General features: G+C 44.2%; 1 protein-coding gene across 1 annotated transcript in view; it reads right to left on the reverse strand.

The window, feature by feature from the left end:
- Positions 1–11,007, reverse strand: part of SHANK1 (SH3 and multiple ankyrin repeat domains 1) — a 502,441-nt gene extending 491,434 nt beyond the window's left edge. The window contains exon 1 of the mRNA XM_069742951.1: positions 10,598–11,007. The gene's annotated coding sequence lies outside the window, so the exon portion shown is untranslated. The remainder of the gene's footprint in view (positions 1–10,597) is intronic.
- Positions 11,008–12,777: the final 1,770 nt, after the last annotated feature.

Genomic DNA, 12,777 nt, shown 5'->3' on the forward strand with positions numbered 1-12,777 from the left:
GAGCGTAAAACTGTGCACCATTTGGCGGTATTATCTGAGCATAAACCTGAGCCTATGCAATGTGATAGGACTTTGACCAGAGCTGAACGACAAGAACACAGACGTCGGAATGGGCTGTGTTTTTACTGTGGTGATTCCACTCATGCTATCTCCGATTGTCCTAAGCGCACTAAGCGTTTCGCTAGGTCTGCCACCATTGGTACGGTACAGTCGAAATTTCTTTTGTCCGTTACTTTGATCTGCTCTTTGTCATCCTATTCTGTCATGGCCTTTGTGGATTCAGGTGCTGCCCTGAATTTGATGGACTTGGAGTTTGCTAGGCGCTGTGGGTTTTTCTTGGAGCCCTTGCAGTATCCTATTCCATTGAGAGGAATTGATGCTATGCCTTTGGCCAAGAATAAGCCTCAGTACTGGACCCTACTGACCATGTGCATGGCTCCTGCGCATCAGGAGGATATTCGCTTTTTGGTGTTGCATAATCTGCATGATGTGGTCGTGTTGGGGTTGCCATGGCTACAAGTCCATAACCCAGTATTGGATTGGAAATCTATGTCTGTGTCCAGCTGGGGTTGTCAGGGGGTACATGGTGATGTTCCATTTCTGTCTATTTCATCATCCACCCCTTCTGAGGTCCCAGAGTACTTGTTAGATTACCGGGATGTATTTGATGAGCCCAAGTCCAGTGCCCTACCTCCGCATAGGGATTGCGATTGTGCTATCGATTTGATTCCTGGTAGTAAGTTTCCTAAAGGTCGACTGTTTAATTTGTCTGTGACTGAGCACGCCGCTATGCGGAGTTACGTAAAGGAATCCTTGGAGAAGGGTCATATTCGCCCGTCGTCGTCGTCATTGGGAGCAGGGTTCTTTTTTGTGGCCAAGAAGGATGGTTCGTTGAGACCTTGTATTGATTACCGCCTTCTAAATAAAATCACAGTCAAATTTCAGTACCCCTTGCCGCTGCTGTCTGATTTGTTTGCTCGGATTAAGGGGGCTAGTTGGTTCACCAAGATAGATCTTCGTGGTGCGTATAATCTTGTGCGTATTAAACAGGGCGATGAATGGAAAACAACATTTAATACGCCCGAGGGCCATTTTGAGTACCTGGTTATGCATTCGGGCTTTCCAATGCTCCATCAGTATTTCAGTCCTTTATGCATGACATCTTCCGAGAGTACCTGGATAAATTCCTGATTGTATACTTGGATGATATTTTGGTCTTCTCGGATGATTGGGAGTCTCACGTGAAGCAGGTCAGAATGGAGTTCCAGGTCCTTCGTGCTAATTCTTTGTTTGTGAAGGGGTCAAAGTGTCTCTTTGGTGTTCAGAAGGTTTCATTTTTGGGTTTCATTTTTTCCGCTTCTACTATCGAGATGGACCCTGTTAAAGTTCAGGCCATTTATGATTGGACTCAGCCGACATCTCTGAAGAGTCTGCAAAAGTTCCTGGGCTTTGCTAATTTTTATCGTCGCTTCATCAATAATTTTTCTAGTATTGCTAAACCGTTGACTGATTTAACCAAGAAGGGTGCTGATGTGGTCAATTGGTCTTCTGCTGCTGTGGAAGCTTTACAGGAGTTGAAGCGTCGTTTTTCTTCTGCCCCTGTGTTGTGCCAGCCAGATGTTTCGCTCCCGTTCCAGGTCGAGGTTGATGCTTCTGAGATTGGAGCAGGGGCTGTTTTGTCGCAAAGAAGTTCTGATGGCTTGGTGATGAAACCATGTGCCTTCTTTTCCAGGAAGTTTTCGCCTGCTGAGCGTAATTATGATGTTGGCAATCGAGAGTTGCTGGCCATGAAGTGGGCATTCGAGGAGTGGCGTCATTGGCTTGAAGGAGCTAAGCATCGCGTGGTGGTCTTGACTGATCACAAGAACTTGACTTATCTCGAGTCTGCCAAATGGTTGAATCCTAGACAGGCTCGTTTGTCGCTGTTTTTCTCCCGTTTTGACTTTGTGGTTTCGTACCTTCCGGGCTCTAAGAATGTGAAGGCGGATGCCCTGTCTAGGAGTTTTGTGCCCGACTCTCCGGGTTTGCCTGAGCCGGCGGGTATTCTCAAAGAGGGGGTAATTTTGTCTGCCATCTCCCCTGATTTGCGGCGGGTGCTGCAAAAATTTCAGGCTAATAGACCTGACCGTTGCCCAGCGGAGAAACTGTTTGTCCCTGATAAATGGACGAGTAGAGTTATCTCTGAGGTTCATTGTTCGGTGTTGGCTGGTCATCCTGGAATCTTTGGTACCAGAGATTTGGTGGCTAGATCCTTTTGGTGGCCGTCTCTGTCGCGGGATGTGCGTTCGTTTGTGCAGTCCTGTGGGATTTGTGCTCGGGCTAAGCCCTGCTGTTCTCGTGCCAGTGGGTTGCTTTTGCCCTTGCCGGTCCCGAAGAGGCCCTGGACACATATCTCTATGGATTTTATTTCGGATCTCCCCGTCTCTCAAAAGATGTCGGTCATTTGGGTGGTTTGTGATCGCTTCTCTAAGATGGTCCATTTGGTACCCTTGTCTAAATTGCCTTCCTCCTCTGATTTGGTGCCATTGTTTTTCCAGCATGTGGTTCGTTTACATGGCATTCCGGAGAACATCGTTTCTGACAGAGGTTCCCAGTTTGTTTCGAGGTTTTGGCGAGCCTTTTGTGCTAGGATGGGCATTGATTTGTCTTTTTCCTCGGCTTTGCATCCTCAGACAAATGGCCAAACTGAACGAACCAATCAGACCTTGGAAACATATCTGAGATGTTTTGTTTCTGCTAATCAGGATGATTGGGTGTCCTTTTTGCCTTTGGCTGAGTTCGCCCTTAATAATCGGGCCAGCTCGGCCACTTTGGTTTCGCCGTTTTTCTGCAATTCTGGTTTCCATCCTCGTTTCTCTTCAGGGCAGGTTGAGTCTTCGGACTGTCCTGGTGTGGATACTGTGGTGGATAGGTTGCAGCAGATTTGGACTCATGTAGTGGACAATTTGACATTGTCCCAGGAGAAGGCTCAACGTTTCGCTAACCGCAGGCGCTGTGTGGGTCCCCGACTTCGTGTTGGGGATTTGGTTTGGTTGTCATCTCGTCATATTCCTATGAAAGTTTCCTATCCTAAGTTTAAGCCTCGTTTCATTGGTCCGTATAGGATTTCTGAGGTTCTTAATCCTGTGTCTTTTCGTTTGACCCTTCCAGCTTCTTTTTCCATCCATAATGTATTCCATAGGTCATTGTTGCGGAGATACGTGGCACCTGTGGTTCCATCCGTTGATCCTCCTGCCCCGGTTTTGGTTGAGGGGGAGTTGGAGTATATAGTGGAGAAGATTTTGGATTCTCGTATTTCGAGACGGAAATTCCAGTACCTGGTTAAGTGGAAGGGTTATGGTCAGGAAGATAATTCCTGGGTTTTTGCCTCTGATGTTCATGCTGCCGATCTGGTTCGTGCCTTTCATTTGGCTCATCCTGGTCGGCCTGGGGGCTCTGGTGAGGGTTCGGTGACCCCTCCTCAAGGGGGGGGTACTGTTGTGAATTCTGTGGTCAAGCTCCCTCCTGTGGTCATGAGTGGTACTTCGGCTGGTTCTGTCCATGAGCTTCCTCTGGTGGATGTGAGTGGGGCTGCGGCTTCTGAGTTTCCTTCCTCAGGTGACAAGGTTAAGTCGTTAGGTGCTGCTCTATTTAACTCCACCTAGTTCTTTGTTCCTGGCCTCCAGTCAATGTTCCAGTATTGGTCTTGCTCTCTCCTGGATCGTTCTTGTGGCCTGTCTTCCCTGCATAAGCTAAGTCTGCTTGTGTTACTTTTGTTTGCTATTTTTGCTGTCCAGCTTGCTATATTGGTTTGTCTTGCTTACTGGAAGCTCTGGGACGCAGAGGGAGCACCTCCGTACCGTTAGTCGGTGCGGAGGGTCTTTTTGCACCCTCTGCGTGGTTGTTTGTAGGTTTTTGTGCTGACCGCAAAGCTATCTTTCCTATCCTCGGTCTATTCAGTAAGTCGGGCCTCACTTTGCTAAAATCTATTTCATCTCTGTGTTTGTATTTTCATCTTTACTCACAGTCATTATATGTGGGGGGCTGCCTTTTCCTTTGGGGAATTTCTCTGAGGCAAGGTAGGCTTATTTTTCTATCTTCAGGGCTAGCTAGTTTCTCAGGCTGTGCCGAGACGCCTAGGTCTGGTCAGGAGCGTTCCATGGCTACTTCTAGTGTGGTATGATAGGATTAGGGATTGCGGTCAGCAGAGTTCCCACGTCTCAGAGCTCGTCTTATATTATTAGTAACTTTCAGGTCATTTTGTGTGCTCTTAACCACCAGGTCCATTGTGGTTCTGAATCACCAGTTCATAACACGTTTCCAGATCATCCATCCAGTGATTTCCATAATTCCATGACTTTTCCATCTTGGCATTACATTATTGGGTCTTTTTTGGAGTAGCTATACAGAAGACGGGTGTGAATTACTTCTGTAATCTTTGCATCCCCCATTGATGCACTATCAGTTGGGAGTTGGGTAAGAAGGGTAAAAAACGCTGTACATGGAAGGAATGAGTGGTTCACCGCAGAGTCCACCTTCAACAGACCGATGCCTAAAGCAATAACTCACATTTGGTCTCCTTTTAGTGCTACCAAACTTCGTCTTCCGTTGAAGAAGAGGAGGTCCTTATGATTGGCCACAATGCCATTCTCCCCATCCCTCCATGTTGAATGACACATCGTTAGTTTAGAGTATTTGAGTTTTGGGGGAGTTGTGCACAAGGTCATCCCAAGCTGTCCCCCGTCTTTGTGGACTCTATTGCACCCACATTCTTTTATGGTGGCTACACCTTGGGGATCAAAGTTAGGTTATGATTAACGAGCCTAAAAACATCTACAGTACATCGCCAATAATTAACTTAGTTCCCTCTTGTACTCTGGGATTATACAACCAATACATAAAGGTTAACTTTAGCTCGGTATTTTCTCTCTCGTCACCGAAGAAGAGTAAACAGACAAATAATTGCTCACGTTAATCAACTAAAAATGATTGCACGCTTTTAGTCACAACATTGCCTAATTAAAGGAAATGCTGGATGGAGATGAAATCAGAAGATTCAATAAAGCTCTCACCACGCCGGTGACAAAGGATTTAACGTCCCCTTACTGGATCATCCAATGCGGAGCCGAGTTGGCCTTTTTAGATGTACGTAGCGTAAAAAGTAGAGTTCACCGTGTCCTGCTCCGCTCGCTCATTAGTCTGATAAATGTGTTCACATGGAGGAGTTAATTCACTCTAATTGCAATATACACTTCCAACCAGAAGCCTTTCCTTCCGCTTTGTCTCTTAGACTATGTACCGAGAGCAACTGCTGCAAGATAATATCGTCCTTTGTCTTTTTCTGCAAGAAATTTAGATAAGAATCTCTTCCCATAATTCTTTATCTTTGCATCATCTGCTACCCGATTCAGAAAGCAATTCTGCCGCATCAAAGAATCTATAAACCAATTCCCTTACAGTAGCGCTACAGCATATTTTTGTTTTTTGCAAATATAATACTATCTCTACTGAATTATTTTAGTAATTTGTTTCATCTTAGTTGCATCCATGCACCCTTTAATTACATGCAGCTGCCACACGTGATCTCCGGTCTGACTACCCATTGAGATACATGCTTTGCTGTATAGAAAGGAGGTCGGTCTCTGACATCCTGTTAAATACAGGATGATATAATCACCTATCAAATCTATAAAGGCAGCTCTCATACCTCTTCCCACCAAGCTCTGCCTCTGCTTTATAGAAGAGTGCAATGATACACTAGATGAGTTCATACAAAGATAAGCTCTAGCTATAACACTCTCCTAACGCATACTGCCGGCCTTCACTCTCTATGTATGCTGTGTGTAGAATTTCTAGTGTATTCCATGAGATAAAGATTCAGTCTGCTTCTCTGCCTCCTGCTTGTAAGGAGTGATAGAAAGTAGCTTATCACAAGCAGGAGGCAGGGAGACAGAAGATTACATACAATGCACTGAAACTATGCAGTGTGTACTCTCAGCATGGCACTGATTTATCATTAGTGGCCCTTACGATAGGGTAGGAATTGGAGCAAAGCATGTACAGGTAGCATCGTCTTTGAGATGATTCCCCCAATGCTGACTATATTTTAGAGAAAAAGGCATCAATATGGTAGACAATTCACAATGGCATATCAAATAAAATTGGCATCTACAAGAGCAGAATATAGGCAAAAATAACCAAAGTGCTGCTTTAAACTGGTACTGACAGTAAGCAGAACCAAGATAAGATAAGATGAAGAAACAGTCACCTATAACTCTTCTGCTATGATCTTTAGTGGTGCCATGAAAATGTTACCTTTCATCCATTTGTCACTGACCAATCTTTCACAACACTCCTATTTCTACTCAGACAGAATAGAGCAATGTTAAGGGTTTTGTCTGGAGAAGACAACCATTTTGAAGCAAGAAACAATGGGTCTTAACTAGTGATGAGCGAATATACTCGTTACTCGAGATTTCTCGAGCATGCTCGGGGGTCCTCCGAGTATTTTTTAGTGCTCGGAGATTTCGTTTTTCTTGCCGCAGCTGAATGATTTAAATCTGTTAGCCAGCATAAGTACATGTGGGGGTTGCCAGGTTGCTAGGGAATCCCCACATGTACTTATGCTGGCTAACAGATGTAAATCATTCAGCTGCGGCAAAAAAAACTAAATCTCCGAGCACTAAAAAATACTCAGAGGACCCCGGAGCATGCTCGAGAAATCTCGAGTAACGAGTATATACTCTCATCACTAGTCTTAACTTTAATAACAGCTAAACTAGAAGAGTCCCATCTAAACTAGGAGAGTCCCATCTAATCTAGGAGAATCCCATCTAAACTAGAAGAGTCCCATCTAAACTAGGAGAGTATTATCTAAACTAGGAGAGATTCCCATCTAAACTAGGAAAGTACAATCTAAACTGGGAGAATCCCATCTAAACAAGAAGAATATCTTCTAAACTAGGAGAATGCCTTGTAAACTAGAAGAGACCCATCTAAGCTGGGAGAATCCCATCTAAGCTAGGAGAATCTCTTCTAAACTAGAAGAGTCCCATCTAAACTAGGAGAGTCTCATCTAAACTAGGAAAGCCCCATCTAAACTAGGAGAATCCCATCTAAACTAGAAGAGTTCCATGTAAACTAGAAGAGTTCCATGTAAACTAGGAAAGTCCCATCTAAACTAGGAAAGCCCCATCTTAACTAGGCGAATCCCTTCTAAACTAGGAAAACCCCATCTAAACTAAGAGAGTCCCATCTAAACTAGGAGATTCCCATCTAAACTAGGAGATTCCCATCTAAACTAGGAGAATCCCATCTAAACTAGAAGAATCCTATCTAAACTAGAAGAGTCCTATCTAAACTAGGAAAGTCCGATCTAAACTAGGAGAATCCCATCTAAACTAGGAGAGTCCCATCTAAACTAGGAGAGTGCCATCTAAACTACGAGAGTGCCATCTAAACTAGGAGAGTCCCATCTAAACTAGGAGAGTCGCATCTAAACTAGGAGAGTCCCAGCTAAACTAGGAATGTCCCATCTAAACTAGGAGAATCCCATCTAAACTAGGAGAGTCCCATCTAAACTAGGAGAATCCCATCTAAACTAGGAGAATCCATTCTAAACTAGGAAAGTCCAATCTAAACTAGGAGAGCCCCATTTAAACTAGGAGAGTCCCACAATCATCTGATTTTTAAAAGAAAACAGGTTCTCCAAATTAGACAACCCAGCTCTGCATGACAAGCCCCATCCTGTAGTGAAGAAACCAGAGGCTACTTGTTAATCGGCGGACCAAACTCCTAAAGAAGTTCAGAAGTCATTGGGCTGGTAATACTCTATTGGACATAAAATAAGGGGATCTTTTACTAAATAAAATGGAATCAGGACAGGAGTAATTATTATATGTACATCTTATAGATAGGATCTGTGTACAAGACATCCTATTTTATGAGGTTGCATTCTGGCGATCATCTAGGGCGAACTTACTGTATAAGTGCCAGTGCTAAAAAATAAGAAGTCCACGATGATCACACTTTGCATCTGCACACCCCATGTGCCTCTAGCTGTTCCCTACAAGCTAGTTTGCTAAACATGCTAGGATGGTGGAGAGGTTTAGAATAAGGGGTCTTAGTTCCCCCGATATGGCCCCTCTATGACATGCACAAACTTGGCAAAGAGCTTACCCCACTATTAATCCAATCCTAGCCATTTTAATACCTTGACACCTTCCAGATACCCATTTTTCTAGAAATTGGTCACTGTGAACATCGGGATCTAAGTAATCGCTTAACGGGTTGGACCGGGACCCTCGCGATCACCAGAACATTAGACCATTGTCCCTCACTGGAAAACTGCACCTAAGAATGAAAACCGGAGGGATGTTCAAGTATGTGCCCTGCAGCCAGGCAAGTCAAAATCTCTGAAGCCCCCCAGACGCCCAGTTCTGGCGACTCACAGGGGACAGATCACAACCAATTTGGAGCTTTGCCAAGATCCAAACCAAAATTTTAATTCCAACTGAGTTCTGTTTTATCCATCTTGTCCCCAACTACAGATATAACATGCCGTATATAAGAAATGGGGGAAAGGTTTGGTGTAATTTCACATGCTGGATACATCCATAGGGAACAGTGTATGCATCATCATTACGTCCAGAGAGCGTCCCCTGCAGCTGTGGTTTCTGAGATGGTAGGAGGATTCGGAGCACGTCCCCCAGATTCATGGGCACGATATTCTACTTGTGATATGAATGCATTATAGTATACAGGGGCAGATACTGCAGAGGGGGCAGAACACAAAGAAGCACAAATACAGGAAAATGTCTATCACCCCAAAGAGGCTGCAACTATGACAAGCAACAGTATGGACCCTATACCTTACATTACCGGCCACAGAGAAGTTTCCAAGGACAAAAGATCATATTCTTCAATACAATACATAGTGGTGGTATAATAGCATAGAGAGATAGATAGATAGATAGATAGATAGATAGATAATAAATAGATAGATAATAGATAATAGATAGATAGATAATAGATAATAGATAGATGATAGATAGATAGATAATAGATAGATAATAGATAGATAGATAATAAATAGATAGATAATAGATAATAGATAGATAGATAATAGATAGATGATAGATAGATACCGTAGATAGATAGAAAGAAAGATGATAGATAGATAGATAGGCTTGAGAAAGGCTCATTGTAGCCGAAACATCACCACGCCACCAGGGCTATTAAAGTCCCTTTTGTATTTTTGAAAATACTGGAGTGCTGCCTCTTTTTCTGAATCTATATCCTTTTGCACTGAGGGGACTCCTTGCTGAGAGGCCCTGCACCCATAGTACTTTCATATGTGTGCTGTTGCAATTTTTTTGCTCTAGATAGATAAATAATAGATAGATAGATAGATAGATAATAGATAATAGATGATAGATAATAGATAAATAATAGACAGATAGATAATAGATAGATAGATAATAGATGATAGATGATAGATAGATAGATAATAGATAATAAATAGAGAGATAGATGATAGATGATAGATAGATGTGAGCTACATGGCGGATAGAAGGATAACAGTCCTGTAGAGTGATGGAGAGACTCTATTCTATGTGGTGTAGATGATACATCAGAAGCCGTGGTGTCGCCTGCAGTAGGACTAGTCCAGCTCAGGTGTGAATTGTCTTCTGACCTTACACCTTGTACAGATAATTTGCAGAGAATAATTCCCTCTGCCTACATTCCAGGACGCAGAATGATAAGTTTATAACGAGGCGATGCATAGAGGCCATTACTGGTTTCCATTATGTAATTGACATCACGCACTCAGAACACAAATCCCATTAGTACAATTCCTATCATCATCATCATCATCATCATCTGTGGGATGACACCAGGACCGTGGACCTTGCAGGACACAGAGGCTCCGACTGGAGAGTTACCATCCTCTGCTGAGATTTCAGCACCACACTCTGGACAGCTCCTCATGAAGCCATCAACTCAATCCCCAAGTGTCACCTCAAACAGCCCCTCCGCCTGTCTCCATGGCCTTCCTCCTCCTCCTCTTCTTCATGCTACTTTTTTTAATCTTTTTTTGGGGGGGAGAAAGATGGAAGCAAATCAGCAATAAGCTGCAAATTACCTTGGTAATAAGTCTGAGGCTGCCATGGGGGGAGACAAACTCAGCGTCTGTCCTCCTGGCAGAGTTTTAGGAGTGATATTGACCTGGTAGGTGACCCTTGGGAATAATAATGGTGGGGGGCACATACAAGTATGTGACATATATACGTACAGCTAAGAACAGTCGATGCCCGGGGACACCCTGGTGCCTCTCGAATAAAAAACCTGAAGATTCCATTGTTTACAAATTCTATTCATTTGTTTACTCATGATTGAACTTGATGGACATGTGTCATTCTTCATGGTTCCTCCGAGGGACTCTCAGATACACGGCGTCAGCGGTGCCAACCGGTATCCGTATACACAGAATGGAGCACAATAGCCAGTCCACGAGACAAGGCGCTATAGGGAGGGAAATGCATGGGATACAAAGGCTTTTTTTTTATTCTTGCCGCACAGAAATTCGAATGGATGGGGTGGAAAGTGAGGGTCCTACCTGCTGATTTTGGCTGCCAGAGTGCAGACGGGAGGTGACAACCCAATGCAGCTGCAGGGCAAGTCACCCCGCTCTTTGGCTTGACATGTTCTCCTGGACGTCACTTCTTCCAAGGCAACCTTTCTCCCCCAAATCCGGCTCCAAGCGCTCAGTCCCTGCGAATCGCTGCAACCCCCACCCTGGCTGCTCCCAGCAGGATGTGGCAGTGTGATACACCGTAGTCCTCCCACACACAAGGTCTGGCTGTCTCCTGGTTTTCTATTCCCAGCATCAGTCCAATCTTGTAGCATTGACTAGTCCTGCAGCATAGCGCCTATCTGAACAGAAATCCACTACTGCTCACTGTAGCAAGCCAATGAGCTGGCTAATGCACCCAAGTCCTTTTTTTTCCTGTGATTTTTCAGCATCCCAAGAGCCCTCTCCCCTCCCCCCCTACAGGCAGGCACCCCATGGTCCTATATCCTCCTTGTTGCAGACCGGTCTCCTTCCCAGCGCCTTCTCTCCCGAGGTCGCCTTACAATGCCGCCTTGAGCAATTTCCCTTGGATGCTCATTCTCCTCTCTCCATGCTTTGTTCTGTCTGCTGCCCCCATCCTGGAGTAAGCACAGCTCTCTCTCTAGTGTTCATCCGCTTCAGCGATGGAATGTCTAAACTTGCTGTTGAGGAACGCACCGGAATCACTGGACAAATTTCAGATTTTTATGATATTAGTATTTTCTAAAGCTGCCATCACCAAATAAAACGGTCTGATTCATCCGATGCAGATGTATATTTTCTTTGGCTTGCTCCGAATATTGTCGGCTTTTGACCTCACCTGCCCAAAAGTGATCAATAGAATGAACGGCCACGGTTTAATCAATGGAACCAAATGTGTAATAACCAACCTTAACATCACAAAGAACATATTGAATTGATGCGTAAATTACTTTAACTTTGTGTTATATATTGTAAAGGAAGCAAGAAGTAAAGTCCTGGAGGGTAGGTATGTGTCACCGAAGTGGCAGCCCTCGGTGATGTAAGTCAAAGAAGAGAATACACCAGTACTGGTCGGTTACTGAGAGGATTCTTAATGGGATCGGATTTTAGGTCCGGGATTTAGGAGTGACCAAAAGAGCGTGGGTGGGAAAGGTCGCTCCCATACTTCCAGTATGAGGCTGAAATCTTGCCAAATCAGACAAGGTGATTTTCTGGATTTGTTTTCTCATTTTGACTCTCATAGTTATGGTCTACCTATGATGTCAATTACAGGCCTTTCATCTTTTTAAGTGGGAGAACTTGCACAATTGGTCGCTGACTAAATACTTTTTTTCCCCCACTGTATATTCTCTTTGCATTACTGACCACTTGATGTCATACTGTTATTTTTCCATGCTATATGTTGGAGGTTACAGTCTATATGGTCGGGGTTACAGGGTTATATGTTGGAGGTTACAGGCTATATGGTCGGGGTTACAGGATATATGGTGGAGGTTACAGGCTATATGGTTGGGGTTACAGGATATATGGTGGAGGTTACAGGCTATATGGTTGGGGTTACAGGATATATGGTGGAGGTTACAGGCTATATGGTTGGGGTTACAGGCTATATGGTGGAGGTTACAGGCTATATGGTCGGGGTTACAGGTTATATGTTGGAGGTTACAGGCTATATGGTCGGGGTTACAGGATATATGGTGGAGGTTACAGGCTATATGGTTGGGGTTACAGGATATATGGTGGAGGTTACAGGCTATATGGTCAGGGTTACAGGCTATATGGAGGGATTACAGGCTATATGGTCAGGGTTACAGGCTATATGGTGGAGGTTACAGGCTATATGGTGGAGGTTACAGGCTATATGGAGGGATTACAGGCTATATGGTCAGGGTTACAGGCTATATGGTGGAGGTTACAGGCTATATGGTCGGGGTTACAGGTTATATGTTGGAGGTTACAGGCTATATGGTCGGGGTTACAGGTTATATGTTGGAGGTTACAGGCTATATGGTTGGGGTTACAGGATATATGGTGGAGGTTACAGGCTATATGGAGGGATTACAGGCTATATGGTCAGGGTTACAGGCTATATGGTGGAGATTACAGGCTATATGGTCGGGGTTACAGGTTATATGTTGGAGGTTACAGGCTATATGGTCGGGGTTACAGGTTATATGTTGGAGGTTACAGGCTATATGGTGGAG

This window comes from Ranitomeya imitator, chromosome 10, assembly GCF_032444005.1.
Source record: "Ranitomeya imitator isolate aRanImi1 chromosome 10, aRanImi1.pri, whole genome shotgun sequence".
Classification (NCBI taxonomy): Eukaryota; Metazoa; Chordata; class Amphibia; order Anura; family Dendrobatidae; genus Ranitomeya; species Ranitomeya imitator.